The 21096-nt window shown below is 48.6% G+C and overlaps 1 protein-coding gene across 1 annotated transcript in view; it reads right to left on the bottom strand.

Moving 5' to 3' along the window:
• Positions 1 to 20788, bottom strand: part of LOC138580615 (uncharacterized) — a 182530-nt gene extending 161742 nt beyond the window's left edge. Inside the window, exon 1 of the mRNA XM_069651285.1 lies at positions 20664 to 20788. The gene's annotated coding sequence lies outside the window, so the exon portion shown is untranslated. The remainder of the gene's footprint in view (positions 1 to 20663) is intronic.
• Between the last annotated feature and the right edge of the window lie 308 nt (positions 20789 to 21096).

Genomic DNA, 21096 nt, shown 5'->3' with positions numbered 1-21096 from the left:
GTAATACCCAGTGAGGCCTAGGAAGGCTCTCACCTGGGTTTGAGTAGTAGGTGTTGTCCAATTTTGCACAGCTTCAGTCTTGCTGAGCAAAGGCCTTATTTCTCCACCTCCTACCTCATGCCCAAGGTAGACCACCTTACTCTGACCAATCTGGCATTTACTTGCCTTCATGGTCATATTGGCCCCTCCAAGAGTCTGCAAACCATGTCCTAGGTGGTTAACATGCTCTTCCCAGGATTGGCTGAATACTGCAATGTCATCCAAGTATGCCATGCAGAAGTCCTCCATCCCAGCCAGAACCTGATTTACCATCCTTTGGAATGTTGCAGGTGCATTTTTCAGTCCAAAAGGCATAATCTTAAATTGGTATAAGCCAACTGGGGTAGAAAATGCAGTCTTCCCCTTGGCATGGTCTGTCAGGGCTATTTGCCAATAGCCTGACATAAGGTAAAATGTGCTGAGGAACTTGGCTGAACCAAGTCTATCCACCAACTCATCTGTCCTTGGCAAAGGGTGGACATCAGTCTTGGTGACTGCATTAAGAGCTCTATAATCCACACAGAATCTCAATTCTTTGGATCCTGCCTTTGGTACTAACACAACTGGGCTAGACCATGGACTAGTAGAGGGCTCTATTACCCCGAGATCAAGCATCTTCTTGACCTCCCCTTTGATGTGGGTCCTTACATTTTCTGACATTCTATATCCTCTGCTTTTTACTGGCAGTCACCAGTGAGTATATCATGCTGGCCCAAGGGGTCAAGCCTGGTGAAATTGAGAACAAGGAGGCAAACTGATTTAACATAGATTTGCACTCTTCTTGTTGCTCAGGTGTCCGATTTGAAGAGAGATTTACTCCTTCAATCTTTTCATCCAAGGGTAAGCCTCTGGAGAGATCAGGGAGAACTTCACTCTCTTCTTCCACTTCGGTTTAAGCTAGAAGCAAGGCTCCTACTTCAGGCCTGGAGACATATGCCTTTAGTCGGTTGGTGTGGAAGACTCTGGGAGCCTCCTTGGGATTGCCTAGGTTTGGGAAATTAGCCTTAACAGAGAATTCTCCCTAACAGGGCCAGCCAAAATAATGGTATTTCGAGGCGGGTGTAAAGACTGGTAGGGGGTGTCTGTACTTCCGCTCTCTATATGGTAGAGGAGAGGTACAGAGGACCCCAGCCAAGATTCTCTATTATTGGTACGTGGTCGAGCAATCAAGGCCTAGCTTCTCAGGAGGTGATGCAGGCTGGTTCTTAAGTACAGTGTAGTCCCCGAACCCCCACAAAGGAATGTCCACACACTGTATTACTAAAAACACAGTCTTTATATAATTAATATTCAAAGGTATGTACACGATCACAATAACGCACTTTGTACTCGGAAGTCAATAATGATAAATATATACAATTCTAAAGTGGTACCACCAATGTTATCGAATCCCATTAAAGTGCATCAACTGTACGGTTAAAATGTCACACAGATCAATAACGAGGAAACCAGCAATAGAGATAGGAAGGAACGCAAGATGGTTGAAACAATAGGCAGAATGTTGACCCCTACCGCTAGGCACAGTTCTGCGTGGAGATCCCCCCACCTGGGCAACCTGTAAATAAAGATTTATAGCACAAGCCCAGTCCATATGTTCAATAGTCTCATTTCTTTCTATAAAGGTTTTACCCCCCCAATGTACCTGGTAGAGTAGAGTTCTACGACGATGCGTCGACCGATCCTTCTTGAGTGACTCCCTTTAAAGCAGGAGCCACGGATCGTCGAGAGGCGTCGAGGAACTCAGCGTTCGGTGTCGGCGAATCAACAGCCCTTCTTGAGTGCCCTCCCTTTAAGGCAGGAGTCACGGGTCATCGAACGTCCGACGGCGAACAGGTTGAACTACAGCAGTGAAGTGGCAGCTTCGTTCCTAGCGGTGCTCGTCGACGACAGAGCGTTGGCATCCTGCAAGGAAGGGGCGTGCGGGGCACCTCGGTGACGATAGTTCTGGACCGCAAAGAGATGATGAAGAACTGTGGCCCAGCAAGGGCGTCGAGTCGTCGGCGTCTCTGTGGTCCTTAGGTAGTGGGAAACCCACCAGCGGATACTCCTCGGCGCGTCAACGGTCGGGCCTTCTCCAGCGGGATAAAGCGAGCGACGATGCAGACGAGAGCGTCCGATGATCAAAATGAAGTTCTTATGCAAACGGGAGCACAGCGGCTCGGGTCGGCAGCCTGTCGAAAGTCTGTCTACCAGGGAGCGTTGGCAAAGATCAGCTGTGCACGATGGTCCCTCGTAGCTCGGGAAGAGGGCGCCTAACCAGATCCTCTCTGGGTCAGTCCTTGAAGACACAGCAGCTTTCAGATTGTGAAGGAGAGCAACAGCAATTCTTCTCGTCCAGCAGGGCTTCGAGGTCAAGCTTCAGTTACTCCAGTTATTTGTCGTAGTGGACTTCAACTTCTGAACATGATTCCTAGCAGTGAGAGGTCCCCAGATATACTGTTGATCTCCCATTCATTCCGCTGGGTCACACTCTGTTAGGCAGAGACCTGTGCAGTTCCCTCTGGGACCACTGCAAAAGATTTAAGACTACAGGTGTTTGGCAGTAAACCCACTTGGTAGCAGTCTGTACCGCACAGATTCACTTGGTAGCTGTGGCTGAGCAGTCAGACGTCCCTCAAGAAGAGTTAGGCAGTATGCAAAGTATACACAATAGGCACTCAGATACAATAGCACAAGCAAACACTGACCAGGGCTTTGGTATCAAGGTATATAATTATTTATTTAAAAACACACTGATTGAAACACTCCAGCACTATTATTGTAAATCACTCTCAACACAGTTACTATTATTATATATACATCTCTTATTCCTTATCAGACAAGTCTTGGTTAACACCACTTATTTCCAGACAGAGGTGAGCGCTTAACTATAGATGGCACTCCAATAAGTTAACGATAATGGGAGGGAAAAAGGCAGAATATAGGAAAATACACCACACTAATCTTTAGGAACTTTTAAGCAAGGCAGGAAAGTCAAAAGTTACTTGTGAGCCAAAGTCCATAGGCCGGGCCCACTCTTGGAGAGAGCAGGGCACAAATGCACCCAAGATCACACAATGACAACAGGCTTAAAAAGTCTTGCAGGGAGTTCAGAAAGGTTTTAGTTAGGCTCAGAAAGGTTTAGCCAGGGTGTCCCAGGCTAACCCATGTTCGAAAGCTGGGGGCTAAATCTACCCCATACAGTCGGTTGCAAGGGAAGCCAGGCGGAACACGGTACCTTATGTGGAAAGGATCCTCCAGCGGGGGCAGTTGTCCCTAGCAGCGGGTGCAAGTCACAGCGTCGTCCAGAGGAGAGAAGATCTCGACATGGAGGAAAGATGAAGGTCGTTGCACTGCCAGGGAAGAAACCAGCCGCAGAGTTTTCCGGTTAAAGGTATTACCCATTGATTCGCGGTAGTGGTAAAACGTGGTATCCCGGTTACCGGGGTGCTTGACACAGGCAAGGCGGCCACGGGATGCTCCAGGAAGCGAAAAAGGAAGCAGACTGGTTATCCCCACCAGTCGAAGGAAGAAGACCCTCCGGGCTGGAGATCTCCTCTGTCGTTGGGAAAAGTGGTGAGACGGTCCAGCAGGGCTCCACCGGTGGTGTCGTCATAGCAGGTCGGCTCAGCTTCTCCCTCGTCAGATTCTTAGGTCCTGTGGCGACTTCTAAAGTTCCAGTCCCCAAAGCCCTGCTTTTATGCAGAAAACCCCCATTCACTCAGCCTAGCTGTCACTCAAACATGCTAAGTGGTGAGCCAGCCGGCTCACCACTTGGGCCAATCAGGATGGAGTGCGACTTGAGTTGCCTAGGCAACTCAGTCCAGGGTGCCTAAATCCCCCTCCACCCCTCCTAAGTACCCCAGACAGAGTGGCACCACTTTGGAGGGCTTCTGTGGAGAAGCCCGCCAAAAAGTGGAACAAAGGGCTCAACTTGGGTTGGAGTCACAGAAGCGAATACAAACGCCATTTTAGAACCGAGTTCTGGCAAAAAATACCAACCGGAGAATTAATATTAAATAAATAAACTGGCGGTATGTTCGAGGCTATAGGAATTAAATAATTAAAGTTGGTAGCCTCGAACAATGGGAAATCCCATAGAGATATATTCGTGATCGAATATAAAAAGTAGTATCCACTGCCACCAGCCAAAACTCGATCAGGGGGGACGGAGACGTGCCCCCTCGACTAACAGACCCCGGGGCAATGGAATTGCCCCGGCCAGTACGTCCACAATATGATGGTTTGTACTGCTTCTGTTCAGAATTTGAGACTAGTAAAGTCAATGGTGACTTTACATGCCCTGGGAGACAGTAGTCAGTCCCAGGGTATGGAGTCTATATTGGGGGGTCACTATGACACCCCTGTGTTACTGCACTGAGGGTGCTGTGTAACACACATCACAAAAACACATGAAGCCCTATGGAGTAAAAGACCCTATAGCCCATTAAACACATCTAGAGTCAAAGAAACACACTCAAATCATGCCCAAGAGTGAGGATAAAAGATTCTCACTCTTGGCAAGAGAAAAAAAAGAAAACCCAAAAATCCAGCAAAGCTGCTGGGGGACTCACTAGGTTAGGAAATTCAGCCTAAACAGAGAATTCTCCCTAACACACTCAAGCATCCAATCACGACTAAGGGCATTCAGGCAGGCAGGTAGCCAATCAGGCACACAAGGTATTCAGGCCATTCACTTCTCTCCAGACATTCACAACAAGTTATGTATATTGGGACAAGTACCGAGCCATTCAACACTCCAAGCTGCATTCATACTGGTTTCGGGCATGACTGTCTCAGTCATTGTGTCAACCACCAGATACTAGACATCCACAACACAGAATGCATATTCGTCACACACTCTATTCACTCGGGTCCCACCCACAGGAGGTACCCACAACATACATCACCGGGAAGGCTCCAGCTAGTCTGGCCGGGCCTTCACAACAACACCATATATGGCACTTCCATCCAACAGCCAGTCAGGGGGAAGGGACAGAGTCAGGGCTTCCCAGGACTTTGGGAAAACAAGGTAATGGGTAATAGAAAGCAAGCGGCCGCAGGGGCCATTTTGTTTTCCATCCGGAATCAACTGATCCCAATGGCAGGGCCGGGGTATCCCAAAATGGAGGATACTCCGCGCACCTGTCAAATTCATCATGGAGCTGCCACCAGCCCCTACCCTGCTCTGCGGGCCACCCACAGGTGCCCAAAAACATACACTAGGGGCACAGGGTTGCACCCCCACCCATGGGTGCCATAAGGGTATCCCACGGGTCCGTTCACCAAACCAAAAGAGAGAGAGCTGCTCCACCAGGAGTCTCACATGGACTCCTGCACGGAAAACACGACAGAACACACGATGAAAAGAAGTAAAGGACAAGGATACGGAGGCCCTGTCCCTCCGATGCATTTCCAGCATCACAGTCACCCCCCCAGACTGAGGTGGAGGTTGCCTAATCTCTCACGGGATAGACACCCCCATCCAGACGGTCAACATACCTTCTGGAAAGGCCATCTGCATTATCGGGACTCTTCCCTGGTCTGTGCTCTATGGTGAAGTCTAGCCCTTTCAGGCTAATGGACCACCTGAGCAGTTTCGGGTTCTCACCCTTCATCTGCATAAGCCACTTCAGGGGCTTATGATCTGTTTGGACCTTGAAGGTAGACCCCGGAAGGTAGGGCCTAAAACGCCTAAGGCTCCAAACTATACTAAAACATTCCTTTTCAACAGTAGCCCACCTAAGTTCTCTACCCTTGAGTTGTCTGCTGATGAATATGATAGGATGTTCTCTCCCTTTGTCATCTAACTGGGACAAGACAGCTCCAATTCCGGTGTTGCAGGCATCCGTCTGGACGATAAAGGGTCAGCTGTAGTAAGGCGCACACAACACGGGTGCCCTACACAGACTTTCTTTCAAGCCATCAAAGGCCCTCTGACAGTCTTCAGTCCAATTAACCTCCCTAGGATGTTTGGGTGAAGTCAGAGCTGTCAGAGGTGCAGCTATGGTTCCATAGTCCGCCATGAAATTGCGATAATACCCGGTGAGGCCCAAAAAGGCTCTCACCTGGGTTTGAGTAGTGGGAGTCTCCCAGTCATGTACATCCTCTACCTTACTGGGGAGAGGTTGGATTTGACCCCCTACTACCTCATGACTAAGATACGTGACTTTCCCCTGAGCTATCTGGCACTTGGTGGCCTTGATAGTGAGGTTAGCCCTTATCAAGGCCTGCAACACTCTACCCAGATGTGTCAAGTGCTCTTCCCAAGTGGAACTGTAGACGGCAATGCCGTCTAAATAAGCCACACAAAAGGCTTCCAGCCCACTGAGAGCATGATTGACCAATCTCTGGAAGGTGGCAGGGGCATTCTTCAACCCAAAAGGCATGACCCTAAACTGGTAGAGTCCCTCTGGTGTTGAGAACGCCGTCTTTTCCTTGGCATGGTCTGTCAGAGCTATTTGCCAATAGCCTGAGGTGAGGTCAAAGGTGCTCATGAATTTGGTGTCCACGAGCTCATCAGCCCTGGGCAATGGGTGCGCGTCAGTTTTGGTGACGGCATTGACTCCTCGGTAGTCCACACAGAACCTCCAATCCTTGGTACCTGCCTAGGAACTTGCCTTGGGGACAAGGACCATGGGACTGGACCAGGGACTGGTTGAGGGTTCAATAACACCCAGATCCAACATCTTGGCGACTTCAGCCTGGATGTGGTTCTTAACCGTATCTGACATTCGGTAGCTCCTGCTCTTGACAGACACGCTGTCACCAGTGTCAATCTCATGCTTACACCACGGTGTAAGGCCTGGCGTCAGCGAAAACAGCGAGGCATACTGCTGGAGCAAAGTCCGGCAGGCCCGCTGCTGCTCGGTTGTCAAATCTGGAGAGAGATGCACTCCCTCCACTGAGCCATCCTGAGGGTTGCTATGCAGCAAATCAGGAAGGGGCTCACTCTAATCCTCTTCTTGCTCTGAAGCCAGCAAGAGACATGAGACTTCGGCTCGCCTGTGGAAAGGCTTAAGCCTATTAACATGGAATATCTGAGGGGCTACCCCTGGGATTCCCATGTCAACCAGATAATTGACCTTGCCCATCTTGGAGATTATCCTGAAGGGTCCAGTTCACTTATCTGCCAATGCCCGAGGCTTGGTAGGCTCCATCACGAGGATCTCCTGTCCCGGAGTCCAATCCACTTGCGATGCTTTAAGGTCATGCCAGTATTTGTTCAATTTCTGGCTGGCCTTGAGATTCGCTGTTGCTTGACCCATTATCTGTGTCATCCTCCGTCTGAGGCCTAACACATAGTCCCCCACTTGCTTGGCGGGACCGGGAGGGGTGGCTTCCAAACCTTCTCTGATCAAGGCAAGGGGCCCCCTCACGGGATGTCGAAAGAGTAACTCAAAGGGGCTGAAACTAACAACCTCTTGAGGTACCTCTCTGTAAGCAAACAACAGGCATCGCAGGAGGAGATCCCATTTCCTCCTTAGGGGCTCTTCCAAAGCACCTAGCATGCCCTTGAGAGTTTTATTAAATCTCTCAACCAGACCATTGGTCTGGGGTGGTAAGAGGTGGAGAACTTGTAGGTTTACCCCGCACTCTTTCCACATGGTTTTCATGTAACTAGACATGAAGTTGGATCCTCTGTCCGAGACAACCTCCTTGGGGAATCCAACACAGGTGAAAATGCCCAGGAGAGCCCTGGCAACCACCTTGGCAGTAACGGTCCAAAGGGGTATAGCCTCAGGGTACCTGGTGGCATGATCTACCAAAACCAGGATGAACCGATGTCCACCTGATGTGGGAGGGTCAAGGGGACCGACAATGTCGATGCCCACCCTCTCAAATGGTGTGCCAATCACTGGCAATGGCTGCAGTGGGGCAATGACACTGCCTCCAGTCTTGCCAGACAACTGACAAGTTGGGCAGGTCCTGCAGTGGGACTCCACTTCTACTCCCATCTGAGGCCAGTAGAAATGGGCAGAGAGCCTCTGCTTAGTCTTCTTGGTACCAAGATGACCAGCCAAGGGCACCTCATTCGCCAACTGCAGTAGGAAGGGCCTGTAAACCTGGGGTACCACCAACCTCTTGAGGGCACCAGGTTCAGGCTCAGTGGGCTCACTAACAAGGAGCTCACCCTCCCAATAAATCCGGAATGTCCTAGCTACTTCTCCTTGTGCCTGGGACAGGGACTGTTTCCTCAGACCCTCGAGAGTGACACTCTCTCTGTCCTTTACAGAAGTCTGCCCGGGAGGGTCCCCCTTCAGCTAACAAGCATTGAAGGTCGGGTTGATCCTCCGGGTTGAGAACCTCTCCCACAGGAGAGTCTTCTGGTTCTTCTCCCACAGGAGTTGAGAGGGGGTTTATCACTGGACCCAGCCCGTCCGGAGCATGGATCCCAATGGGTGCTGTAGGAACAGCAGGAAGAGAAGGAGCCCCCTCCACAGAGGTGGCCTTCTTGCTCTTCCTTCGTCTTGCCTTAGGCCGTGCCTTCGGCTCGGGTACCTGACTCACAGCCAGACCTCGGTGTCACCTGTGACCTAGTGACCGCAGCAGCAGTCATGGGAAGACCATCCGCGATCAATCCCAACTTGACTAGATCATTTCCTAACAGAATGTTAGCAGGGACATTGTCCTGAACCAGGACAGGAAGCTATGCTGTCTTGTCTCCAATTACGAGTGTGACTCGGGCTACAGGCGATAATTTGGGAGGCCCACCAGCTAACCTGGTGGTTCTCAGAGGAGCACCTACATAGTCCTCTGGCTTGAGCAGGGTCCTGTCCACCACTGTCATGCTTGCCCCAGTGTCTCTCAAACCAGTAGAAGGCTGGCCATTCAGGAGGACACTTCTCAAAAACCTACGGGTGTTCTGTGGGATAGTGGCCAGTACTTCTGCGTACTGGTCCCAGGCCCCAAGGGACACTAAGGAAATCTCTACAGGAGCACCAAATGTGATTCCTGTAGAGGAGGGGAGGACAGTGGCCTCCACCTCAGACATGGGGTAAGGGTAGGTCAGGCTGACAGCCTGTACTCCAAGTGCCTTACCTTTACACTTGGAGACACCCCTTCTGTGATCCAGAGCCCCACAATCCCAACAAGTGCCGGGAGTGCGGGGTACGGTACTGGAACCACCGAGAGCCTGCTTTGCAGCAGGTGGACCACTACTCTTATTCCCACCCACAGATGACTTATCCCCACTAGATTTTTGGGTCTTCAGAGAGGAGGGTTTGGGTTTACCCGACTGTGACTGCTTTGGGGACTCCTCAGCTTTCTGAGAGGCCCCCTTTTCTTTGTTGTTGTCCTTCCCACTGGAGTCCTTAGGGGACACCCGGTGGGAGACCCACTTGTCAGCCAACCTAGCCAGCTTAAAGGGATCCAAAATGTTCTGGTCAGCAACATACTGACGCAGCTCTGGTGAACAGACTTCAGAAAAATGCTCAAAAAACAACAGGTGGGACAATTCAACAAAAGTTTTCACCTTGTAACCATCAATCCACCCCATCATATTCATGTGCGCAGCACTCACCTAGTCAACCCAAGACACATGCTCTCTTTTCTTAAAATCCCTGAACCTTTTAAGCTATTGGGTAGATGTCTTGCCAAACTTGGCAATCAAAGCAGATTTCATAAACTCATACTGACCCCTTTCTTCCACACTCAGCTTCAGAATACAGTCATACCCAGTCTGAGGCACTCTGCTTATTAAACACTTAGCCCAATCTCTTTTGTCAACATCATGAATTGCACAAGCCATTTCAAATGCTTCAATCCATTGGAGGATATCAGAACCCTCCACAAACACACCAACCAAATCTTTCATAAATTTAGTTGCTGGGGACCTGACACTCTCACTGGGTTTCGCGGAAGTCTCCACTCTAGCTTTCTCTAGCTGGATTCTCTGACATTCAGTGTCCTTGTCTTTGAGTTCAAGATCCCTATTCTTGAGTTCAACTTGTTGAGCCAATTCCTCCTTCATAAGATCAGCATCTATTTCCAACTTGCGATAGTCAAAGGCCAATTTCATCCTTAATAACTCAAGCTCCAAGGAATTGCTGGGGTTCGGAACAGAGGCAGCAGGAATGGCGGCATTCCCAGAAACAGAATCAGTAGAAACCCCAGGGGCAGAGTCCTCATTGGTTGCATTCCCCCCCTCATCAAGAGTTTCACCATCGGTCTGGTAGTCCACCAGGGCAGCTATCAGCTCGGCCCTAGACTTATCCACAAAGTCTAACTCCCTGGCTTCACAAGCACTCTGGAGAGCCTCTAAGCTCATCCGAGTCAATTTACCATTTGCAATAGACTCCATTGCTTGTAGTGCAGTTATTTTGTACACAACCAAACCTTAATTTAATAAAGTGCAGATATTTTGTAAGTGGCACGGTTATACACTGATTCTTAAAAGCATAAGCATCCCACCGCTGCCACCAGTGTAAAGACTGGTAGGGGGTGTCTGTACTTCCGCTCTCTATATGGTAGAGGAGAGGCACAGAGGACCCCAGCCAAGATTCTCTATTATTGGTAACATAGTCGAGCAATAAAGGCCTAGCTTCTCAGGAGGTGATGCAGGCTGGTTCTTAAGTACAGTGTAGTCCCCGAACCCCCACAAAGGAATGTCCACACACTGTATTACTGAAAACACAGTCTTTATATAATTAATATTCAAAGGTATGTACACGATCATAATAACGCACTTTGTACTCGGAGGTCAATAATGATAAATATATACAATTCTAAAGTGGTACCACCAATGTTATCAAATCTCATTAAAGTGCATCAACTGTACGGTTAAAATGTCACACAGATCAATAACGAGGAAACCAGCACTAGAGATAGGAAGGAACGCAAGATGGTTGAAACAATAGGCAGAATGTTGACCCCTACCGCTAGGCACAGTTCTGCGTGGAGATCCCCCCACCTGGGCAACCTGTAAATAAAGATATATAGCACAAGCCCAGTCCATATATTGTTCAATAGTCTTATTTCCTCCTATTAAGGTTTTATCCCCCCAATGTACCTGGTGGAGTAGAGTCCTCCGAAGATACGTCGACCGATCCTTCTTGAGTGACTCCCTTTAAAGCAGGAGCCACGGATCGTCGAGAGGCGTCGAGGAACTCGGCGTTCGGTGTCGGGGAATCGACGGCCCTTCTTGAGTGCCCTCCCTTTAAGGCAGGAGTCACGGGTCGTCGAACGTCCAACGGCGAACAGGTTGAACTACGGCAGTGAAGTGGCAGCTTCGTTCCTAGCGGTGCTCGTCAACGACAGAGCGTTGGCGTCCTGCAAGGAAGAGGCATGCGGGGCACCTCGGTGACGATAGTTCTGGACCCCAAAGAGATGATGAAGAACTGTGGCCCAGCAAGGGCGTCGAGTCGTCGGCGTCTCTATGGTCCTTAGGTGGCGGGAAACCCACCGGCGGATACTCCTCAGTGCGTCAACGGTCGGGCCTTCTCCAGCGGGATAAAGCGGGCGACGATGCAGACGAGAGTGTCCGATGATCAAAATGAAGTTCTTAGGCAAACGGGAGCACAGCGGCTCCGGTCGGCGACGGCGGTCGTCGACAGTGTCGGACAACAGTCCGAGTGCTTCTCTTTGAGATTCCGCGGCAGTCCCCGTCTCGGGTCGGCAGCCTGTCGAAGGTCTGTCTACCAGGGAGCATTGGCAAAGATCAGCTGTGCATGATGGTCCCTCGTAGCTCGGGAAGAGGGCGCCTTACCAGGTCCTCTCTGGGTCAGTCCTTGGAGACACAGCAGCTTTCAGATTGTGAAGTAGAGCAACAGCAATTCTTCTCGTCCAGCAGGGCTTCAAGGTCAAGCTTCAGTTACTCCAGTTACTCGTCGTAGTGGACTTCAGCTTCTGAACACGATTCCTAGCAGTGAGAGGTCCCCAGATATACTGTTGATCTCCCATTAATTCCGCTGGGTCACACTCAAGCATCCAATCACGACTAAGGGCATTCATGCAGGCAGGTAGCCAATCAGGCACACAAGGTATTCAGGCCATTCACTTCTCTCCAGACACTCACAACAAGTTATGTGTATTGGGACAAGTACCGAGCAATTCAACACTCCAAGCTGCATTCATACCGGTTTCGGGAAGGGCTGTCTCAGTCATTGTGTCAACCACAAGATACTAGACATCCACAACACAGAATGCATATTCGTCACACACTCTATTCACACGGGTCCGACCCACAGGAGGTACCCACAGCATACATCACCGGGAAGGCTCCAGCTAGTCTGGCCGGGCCTTCACAACAACACCATATATGGCACTTCCATCCAACAGCCAGTCAGGGGGAAGGGACAGAGTCAGGGCTTCCCAGGACTTTGGGAAAACAAGGTAATGGATAATAGAAAGCAAACGGCCGCAGGGGCCATTTTGTTTTCCATCCGGAATCAACTGATCCCAATGGCAGGGCCGGGGTATCCCAAAATGGAGGATACTCCGCGCACCTGTCAAATTCAGCATGGAGCTGCCACCAGCCCATACCCTGCTCTGCGGGCCACCCACAGGTGCCCAAAAACATACACTAGGGGCACAGGGTTGCACCCCCACCCATGGGTGCCATAAGGGCATCCCATGGGTCCGTTCACCAAACCAAAAGAGAGAGAGCTGCACCGCCAGGAGTCTCACATGGACTCCTGCACGGAAAACACGACAGAAAACACGATGAAAAGAAGTAAAGGACAAGGATACGGAGGCCCTGTCCCTCCGATGCATTTCCAGCATCACAGGGTCCAGCTTGTCTCCCTAACCTTCGCTCCAGAGGAGGAAGTACCAATGACAAGTGGAAACTTTCTACTACTGGCTGATGATCCCATTGGAGTCTCAGCCAGTGTTTCTTTAGTGTCCCTAGGGTTGTGGGAACAACAGAATTTAGATGTCTATAATTCTATCCCAGATAATACTAAAGAGTATTATAAGGACAGTGCCCATGTGAATGGTCAGGAGACTCCTGCCATTAGGGACACTGGGGTCAGCATAACTGTGGTGGATGAATCTTTTTTCAAGGGAGAGGAGGTTGCTAGGGAACCCAAATGCCTCACCAAGTTAGCTGGAGGGCCTGTGCAGATGTGTACCCAGTTACCAGCTCTCATCCAGTGCAATGATATGACTGTGAAGATACCTGTCAGTGTACAATGTGATGTACCAGGAAGAGTTCTGTTGGGAAATGACCTGAAAGCTCTTGTAGTTGTGTCACATACCCCCAGACCTCCTAGTAAACGGTTACAGGAACTAACCAGACCTGCCAGGGAGAAATCCTTGAGAGGTTCTCCCCAGGAGATGATGGAAAAATAAATCACTCCTACCCCACTGGAACTACTTACTGCAATCTCTAAGCAACCAGAAGCAAAGGGGCAACCCAAGACTTCTAAGAAGAAACCAGCAGCAAGCACTCCAGTGATTCCAATAAGGTCTTCCCCTAGGTTGTTCAAAGTTACACCCGTAACTCCACTTCCAGCTGAGGCTGAGAGGGAGGTACAACCCTGTGTGGTTGAACTAGACTCTGAAGAAGAGCTAGTAGGAGGCCAAGAACTTATTGAAGATCTGGACCCTGCTGACCATCCTGAGCTGCAGTCTTTACTGGCAGAAGGTGGACCCAGCAGATCAGCTTTCCGTAAGGCCCAGGGAGAATGTCCAACTCTGGAAGGTCTCCGCCACCAGGCAGCTTCTCAGGCTGCTGGGCAAGAGCCTGGGAAGTATAGGTTACACTGGGAAGATGGCCTCTTCTACAGTGAACTGACTGAGTCTGCACCTGGAGACTACAAATGACTTGTAGTCCCTCAAGAAAACAGACTTCAGTTCTTGCAGCTAGCCCATGAGATTCCTTTGGCTGGTCACTTGAGTTTCAAGAAGACCAAGGAAAGACTCTCACTCTACTTTTATTGGCCAAAGATGGGGACTGAGGTAGATAAGTTCTGCAAGAGCTGTCACACCTGACAAACTTCTGGCAAAAGTGGTTCCAAGAATGTGGCACCTTTAGTGCCTCTCCCAGTGGTGGGAGTCCCATTTGAGAGGGTAGGGATTGAAATTGTTGGTCCCCTTGATCCTCCAACCTCCTCAGGCAACAGGTTTAGCCTTGTTGTAGTAGACCATGCTACTAGATACCCTGAGGCAATTCCTATGAGGACTGTTACAGCTCAGGCTGTGGCTAAGGCCCTCCTTGTTATTTTTACCAGGGTTGGGTTTCCTAAGGAGGTAGTCTCTGACAGGTGGTCAAATGTTATGTCCCACTACATGAAAGCCATGTGGAAAAACTGTGGAGTTACCTACCGCCTACCACCCACAGACAAATGGATTGGTTAAAAGGTTTAATAGAACAATGAAGAGCATGATAGGTACTTTAGAAGAACCCCTTAGAAGAAAGTGGGACCTTCTACTACCATGCCTTCTCTTTGCTTATAGAGAAGTCCCTCGGGAGGGAGTAGGCTATAGTCCCTTTGAACTTCTCTATGGCCATCCAGTCAGAGGTCCATTGGCCCTGATTAAGGAGGGGTTGGAGAGTGCCCCTTCCCCCAAGCCAGTCAGAGTGACTGACTACGTGATAGGACTCCGGAGGAGAATGTCACAGATGATGGCTCAAGCTAGTGATAACTGGGCAAGCTTTGGTCAAGCATTGGCATGATCAAAAGGCTAACATGATTGAGTTCGCTCAAGACCAGCTAGTTCTTGTTATGATTCCAACAAGGCAGAGGGCCTTGCAAGACAAATGGATGGGACCCTTCAAGATTGTGGGAAAACTTGGAGAGGTCAACTATCTGGTGGACTTGGGCAATCCCAAGGAGGCTCCCAGAGTCTTCCACACCAACAGACTAAAGGCTTATGTCTCTAGACTGAAGTAGGAGCTTTGCTTCTAGCTTCAGCAGCAGAGGAAGAAGAGAGTGAACCTCTCCCTGATCTTCTCAGAGGCTTACCTTTGGATGAAAAGATTGAAGGAGTTAATATCTCTTCACATCTGACACCTGAACAACAGGAGGAGTGCAAATCCATGTTAAATCAGTTTGCCTCCCTGTTCTCACTTTCACCAGGCTTGACCCCTTGGGGACAGCATGATATACTCACTGGTGATTGTCTGCCAGTAAAAAGCAGAGGATACAGAATGTCAGAGAATGTAAGAACCCACATCAAGGGAGAGGTCAGCAAGATGCTTGACCTCGGGGTAATAGAGCCCTCTACTAGTCCATGGTCTAGCCCAGTTGTGTTACTACCAAAGGCAGGATCCAAAGAACTGAGATTCTGTGTGGACTATAGAGCTCTTAATGCAGTCACCAAGACTGATGCCCATCCTTTGCCAAGGACAGATGAGTTGGTGGATAAACTTGGTGCAGCCAAGTCCCTCAGCACATTTGATCTGACGTCAGGCTATTGGCAAATAGCCCTGACAGACCATGCCAAGGAGAAAACTGCATTTTCTACCCCAGTTGGCTTATACCAATTTAAGGTTATGCCTTGTGGACTGAAGAATGCACCTGCTACCTTCCAAAGGATGGTAAATCAGGTTCTGACTGGGATGGAGGACTTCTGCATGGCATACTTGGATGACATTGCAGTGTTCAGCCACTCCTGGGAAGAGCATGTTGACCTCTTAGGACAGGTTTTGCAGGCTCTGGAAAAGGCCAATCTGACCATAAAGACAAGTGCCAGTAAAGTGGTCTACCTTGGACATGAGGTAGGAGGTGGGGAAATAAGGCCTTTGCCCAGTAAGATTGAAGCTGTGCAAAATTGGACAACTTCTACTACTCATACCCAGGTGAGAGCCTTCCTAGGCCTCACTGGGTACTGCAGGAATTTCATAGAGAACTATGGGACCATAGCTTCTCCACTGAATGTGATTTCCTCTCCTAAGTTCCCTAAAAAGGTCAAATGGAATGAGGAGTGCAATCAGGCCTTTGAAAACCTGAAGATAGCCCTTTGTCGAGCTCCAGTTCTCAGAGCTCCTGACTACCACCAAACTTTCATTGTACAAACTGATGCTTCTAATGCAGGTATAGGTGCAGTCCTTAGCCAACTGGATGAGAAAGGTAGGGAACACCCCATTTGCTTCATCAGTAGAAAACGGAAGGATCCTGAAACAAGGTGGGCAACCATTGAAAGAGAGTGTTTTGCTATTGTGTGGGCTCTGAAGAAGTTTAGGCCATACTTGTATGGTTCTACTTTTGTTATTCAGACTGACCACCAACCCTTGAGATGGTTAATGCAAATGAAAGGGGAAAACCCAAAACTATTGAGATGGTCAATCTGCCTTCAAGGGTTTGTTTTCACCATTGAGCACAGGTCAGGGTGTCACCACCAAAATGCTGATGGTCTCTCTAGGATGTTTATAACCGACTAGAGGTATGAGATTCATCCAGGAGTGGATTGAATCCTCCTGTCCCTTAGTCTGGGGGCGACGAGTGTTAGGGAGAATTCTCTTATAAGGCTAATTTCCCAAACCTAGTGAGTCCCCCAGCAGCTTTGCTGGATTTTTGGGGTTTGTTTTTATCTCCTGCTAAGAGTGAGACTCTTTTACTCCCACTCTTAGACATGATTTGAGGTATGTCTTTGACTTGTTATGTGCTTATGGGCTATGGGGTTTCTTTTTACTCCATAGGGTATCATCTGTTTTTCTGTATGTGTGGTACACAGCACCCTCAGTGCAGTACCACAGGGGTGTCACAGTGACCCCCAAACATAGACTCCATATCTGACTACTGTCTCCCAGGGCATGTAAAGTCACCATTGGCTTTACTAGTCCAAAATTGTGAACAGAACCAGTACAAACCATTATATTGTGGAAGTACTGGTAAGGGGTAATTCGATTGACCCTGGGTCTGTTTTCGAGGGGGCACTGTCCCATCCCCCCTCGTCGAGTTTCTGGTTGGTGGCAGTGGTTACCACGTGAAATATTCCTACGGAATATTCTCTATGGGATTTTCCCATTGATTTTAAACGCACCACTTTTTGGTGCAATGTTAAAGATAGCGCCGGTTTATTTATTTAATATTAAATCACCGATTGGGTCTTTTTGCCAGAACTTGATTCTAAAATGGCGTTTGTGTCCGTCTCTGTAACTCTGACCAAGATCGAGCCCTTTGTTCCACTATTTTGGCGTGCTTCTCCACAGAAGCCCTCCAAATGGTGCCACTCTGTCTGGGTTCCATAGGAAGGGTGGAGGGGGGAATTGGCACCCTGGACTGCGTTGCCTTAGCAACCCAAGTCACACTCGACTCTGATTGGCCCACTGGTGAGCCACCCGGCTCACCACTTAGCATGTGTGATTGACAGCTAGGCTGATGAATGTGGGTTTTTCTGCATAAAAGCAGGGCCTTTGGGACTGGAACTTCAGAAGTCGCCACAGGACCTAAGAATCCGAAGAGGGAAGAAGCTGAGCCATCTGCAACCGACGACACCACCGGTGAAGCCCTGCTGCAACAAACTCACCACTTTTCCAACAACAAGAGAAGATCTTCTGCTGGAGAGTCTTCTCCCTTTGAGCTGGCAGGACCAACCAGTTCGCCCTTTTTTGCTTCCAAAGACGTCACTTGGTTGAATCGCCCGTGCCAAGCACCCCGGCGGCCGGATAGCCAAGGTCACCACTTTTAACCGCGAAGAAAAGGACTGCACCTTTTAATCTGGAACTCCGTGGCTGGTTTCATCCCTGTGCAGTGCAACAACTCCACGTTTCCTCCTCGATGAGATCTTCTCTTTCCGTGGTCGGAACCACAAACTTCAACCACTGCCAGGAACAACTGCCCCCGCTGGAGCTTCCTTTCTCTTTAAGGCACTGTGTCCTGCCTGACCTCCCTTTCTACAGATTGCTAAAGGTGACCCTTAAATCTTTGGCTTCTAAACTGGGTTGGCTCCAGGCCTTCTAACTATATCTTTTGAATCACCCCAACCTCTTTTGAACACTCTGCAAAGACTTTCAGTGCACTTTAAACCGTGTGATCCTGGGCACATTTCGCTTTGCTCCATTTAAAGTGGACCTAGCCTATGAACTTTGCCTCTACACTATAACCTGTCTTTCTCCCCTTGCTCTGAACTCTTAAAAGTGCTGGGAACTGTTTTATTTTATGCTCTGCCTTTTCTCTCCCTTTTTTACCTAAACTATTGGAGTGCCATCTAGGTTAAGCGCTCACTTCTGTTTTAACAAATAGTTGTGCTTTAACCCGGACTTGTCTGATAGTTATCAAGGGAGGTGTGTATACTTACCTGACTGTGTTTTAACTTACTTTTCATTTAGAGTGCTAGTGTATTGCCTAAAGTGTGTTTTAAATAAATAATTATATACTTTTTATGCAAAGCTCTGGTCGGTGTTTGTTTGCTCTACTGTGTTTTGGCCCTATTGTGTATACTCTGCATACTGCCCTACTCTTCTTGAGAGAAGTCTGACTGCTCAGCCACACCTACCAGGTAAATCTGGGTGGTGCAGACTGCTACTAATTGGGTTTACTGCTGCTCCTGTAGTCTTAATCTTTTTGTAGTGCTCCCCAAGGGAACTGCACAGGATTCTGCCTAATATTCCGCTTGGCTGTCTCTGGGATTCTAACATTTCCAATTACCCGCTCTTTCCTTTGGGATGTCTCATCATTTCTGCCGGAGAATATTGTGGCAGTGTATAGATTTTCTCTGGCTGGACGCTTGTCTCTGAGGCTCTGTAGTGCTTACTGCTCTGATGATGGTAACGGACTCGACTATCTCTTCTGTACCAGCCAGGCATACACCACCAATCAGGATTTTCCCCAATCTTATTTCATCTCCCTTGCGACAGGCTTAGGGTAGCAGTCTTGGTGTCGTTGTAGGACTGCATGGTCCACCCACTACAGGTCACTCCACCGTGATACACTCTTCGTCCTTCCGCTGGGCCGACACCCGGCCAAATGATAAGATGCTTTCCCGGTGCCTCACCAATGATATCTGTTTCATTTGCCAGGGTGTTGTATCGACTCTTTTCTGTCTCAGTCTTACTTTCGTCCACGAGCCCCCAGATGGTCTCTGATACGATCCCAGGTAAAGGAGATCTGGGTGATGTTAGTACCTTATGGGGTTGGGTTTTAAAGGGGCAGGTTCCTCGATTCACGTCCTTGTCCCCAGGAGGGGGTTCCTCTCCATGAGGTCCTCCTGCATATTTACACCCCTACGGGGACTATAGGTTAGCGGCCGCACCTCCATAGCCTCGTGGAAAGGGTCTCCCCCTGTGGAAAAGTGACACTATCTAAAGGATCGTCACAGTGCCAACTTTCCCTTTCTCAAGAAAGTCATCTGAAATTTGATAAATCCTACATCAAGGCATTACATTCAGAAACTATTTCATGTAGTAATTCAGGGCCATCTAATAATGAATTAATTGTCTGGTGGTATGAGATGATTATGTTCTTTTGGAGCGCAACTTGATCAACCATATTCCATTTATGTCTTTGTTTCGAAGTTGCCAAGTTGGCCATTGACAGATGTGGATTATTAGCATTTGTTTATTAAACCAGTTGCATTTTAATACTACTGGTTGGTGATCACTAAGAACAACCTCAACCGCATAAACCTCTTCCAATAATCCCCAATGCTTTATTGGAAAACAGAAGTTCTCAATATAGGGATGTCCCTGCTTTGCCCTGAACGTGTACTTCTGTATGCTGTCTTCCGATACTCGGCCATTAATGGAGCATAGGTCCCATTCATATAACTACATCCATATCTTAAGCCCACTAAACACATGCATGGATCACTCATGATAGGTTCCAGTACATCAGCCACCTTGTCTTCTGTTTCATCAAATATACTGGAGGGAGTGGGGGGCATTTCCAATGTTCAACGTGGAGTCCCCTCCCAATATAAGTATTGTTTCTATTTGCAGTATCAATGTATCCATAATTGAGTTAAGGTCATTTAAACATTGGTTCTTGTATTGTTTGTGAGGGCTATCCATAGTTCATTTGAATTGTCCACACATATTTTCAAAGCCTACAGAAATGTGGCTGGAAGATATAAAATTAGCAGGTGACACACATAATTTGATTTCACCAATATTGTCATTCCCCCCAAATGTCTCCCGCAAGTGTTTTTTTGTGTGAGAATTGGATAAGAATAAAAACCATCGATATTTAGGTTATTAGCTAACCAAGTTTCTTGCAGAAGAATTAGATTACTTGGTCAAAATAATCAATCCCGTCCAGGAACTTTACTTTCTTCTTTGCCCCAGCCATATTCCAAGACACAACTGTAATAATGTTGTCATCCATAAGGGTTGTCAGAATGGGTTCCCCATCTTTACCCTGATCAGGGTTTCTGGGGTGTTAGATGTGTGCCTTTTTGTTGTATCCAATGCACATCTTGGGTGAGCGAGACGGACGCTCTGTCTCACCTCGCGCACCCGAGGCTGTGACGTGATAATGCGTCATAGGTCACCAACTGCCACTGCCTTCAACATGGTCATTCAGATGACCCTGCTATATGTTGACTGGGGTCTTGTATTAGTCAATACCACTTTATATGGAATAAACTTCTTTTCTACTACCACAATGTTTATTGATTACTTCATTAGTGGCAACGAGGAGGGATCACTCAGGGAGAAAAGACCCCAGGTGCGGGGAAAGTACCTAGAGCGGGAAGCTCCTGTGGGGGTACACAGAAGCAGTGAACGGACACAACAAAGTTGTGTAGAGCAACCTCCTTACCTGCATGCTGGAGCGAACATCTACAGCGCTGTAAGTGGTGTGGCAGGAGCGGATGTGTGAACGTCTTCAGCCTTATGAATTCTGCAGTGAGGCACGTATCAGGCATAATGTTGACAACATGAAGGAAGGAGGTGATTTCTTGTGACTGTAATGTCATGCGCAAGCTTTTATTATTCATTCCCAGCCTGAAGTCACGCTTGCACCATCTGGTGGCTGTTTAAGGGTATTACAGCCCGATTATTTATCTACATGTATCTTGGAAGACAATTCAAGTCTTTGGGTATCAGTTCCTTTAGTGTTCGGGCCTGATGGTGAGCAGAATAATTACCTGAAACACTGAAATTAACTTTACACCCTTCAGGCTGGGGGGTGTTTGGTATTTTTCGGTAGCACGCTCACCTTACAGCAACCCTGTTTTAACTGGAATATTCAC

The sequence above is a fragment of the Ambystoma mexicanum genome, chromosome 3p (assembly GCF_040938575.1).
Source record: "Ambystoma mexicanum isolate Mex_15411 chromosome 3p, UKY_AmexF1_1, whole genome shotgun sequence".
NCBI lineage: Eukaryota > Metazoa > Chordata > Amphibia > Caudata > Ambystomatidae > Ambystoma > Ambystoma mexicanum.
This window is presented reverse-complemented; position numbering and strand designations above follow the sequence as displayed.